Source organism: Myxocyprinus asiaticus, chromosome 9 (genome assembly GCF_019703515.2).
Source record: "Myxocyprinus asiaticus isolate MX2 ecotype Aquarium Trade chromosome 9, UBuf_Myxa_2, whole genome shotgun sequence".
Lineage (NCBI taxonomy): Eukaryota > Metazoa > Chordata > Actinopteri > Cypriniformes > Catostomidae > Myxocyprinus > Myxocyprinus asiaticus.
The window spans coordinates 52,765,704-52,766,794 of record NC_059352.1 but is presented as its reverse complement, the minus strand read 5'-3'; the positions used below and the strand labels follow the sequence as shown (position 1 = coordinate 52,766,794).

The window sequence follows — 1,091 nt, the reverse complement described above, 5'->3', positions numbered from 1 at the left end:
GTTCAGAGAGGATGGGTCTTATCTTCCTGATATTGTGTAAATCTACATGATCTTGCAGTCTTTAAGATGTGGTCTGTGAAATTTAGTCTGTTGTCGATGGTTACCCTAGATTTCTGACAGTTTTCTGACAGAAGGCGTTACTGTAGTTGCACCCAGCTGCACGGTGATGTTGTGTTCAACAGCAGGGTTGGCTGGAAAGACAAGGAGTTCAGTCTTGGCTGGGTTGAGTTGCAGGTGGTGCTCTTTCATCCAGGCAGAGATGTCTGCCAGGCAGGCAGAAATTCAAGCAGTCACTGTGGTGTCGTTGGGCTGGAAAGACAAGTAGAATTGCGTGTCATCAGCGTAGCAGTGGTAAGAGAAACCATGTGACCATCTTGGACCTGCGAGTACTGAACCAGGCCTTGCACAGACTCCCTTTCAAGATGCGTATGCAAAAACGCATTTTAGCGAGCGTCCGACATCAAGATTAATTCGCGGCGGTAGACCTGAAGGACGCTTACTTCCACGTCTCTGTCTTACCTCGACACAGACCCTTCCTGCGGTTTGCTTTTGAGGGCTGGGCATACCAGTACAATGTCCACCCCTTCGGCCTGTCCTTGTACCCTCGCGTCTTCACGAAGGTCGCAGAGGCAGCCCTTGCCCCGCTAAGGGAAGTTGGCATCCACATCCTCAATTATCTCGATGACTGGCTAATCCTAGCTCACTCTCGTGATGTGTTGTGTGCGCACAGGGACCTAGTGCTCATGCACCACAGCTGACTGGGGCTTCGGGTCAACTGGGAAAAGAGCAAGCTCTCCCCAGTTCAGAGCATCTCTTTTCTAGGCTTGGAGTTGGACTCAGTCTCGATGACGGCACATCTCACGAACGAGCGCACACAGTCAGTGCTGAACTGTCTGAAGGCATTCAGACAGAAGATAGTGGTTCCACTGAAACTTTTTCAGAGGCTCCTGGGGCATATGGCATCCTTAGCAGTTGCCACACTGCTCGGGTTGATGCATATGAGACCAGTTCAGCACTGGCTTCAGACTCGAGTCCCAAGATGGGCATGGCACCGCGGGACACATCGCTTGGTCATCACGCCGATCTGTCGC

The 1,091-nt window shown here is 51.6% G+C and overlaps 1 protein-coding gene across 5 annotated transcripts in view; it reads right to left on the bottom strand.

The window, feature by feature from the left end:
• cyth4b (cytohesin 4b) overlaps nucleotides 1–1,091 on the bottom strand; it is a 35,678-nt gene that overhangs the window by 3,291 nt on the left and 31,296 nt on the right. Inside the window, exon 13 of one of the 5 annotated variants that reach the window (XR_007898142.1) lies at nucleotides 105–309. The exons of the other annotated variants lie outside the window; for them this stretch is intronic. The gene's annotated coding sequence lies outside the window, so the exon portion shown is untranslated. The remainder of the gene's footprint in view (nucleotides 1–104; nucleotides 310–1,091) is intronic. 5 annotated transcript variants of the gene reach the window in all.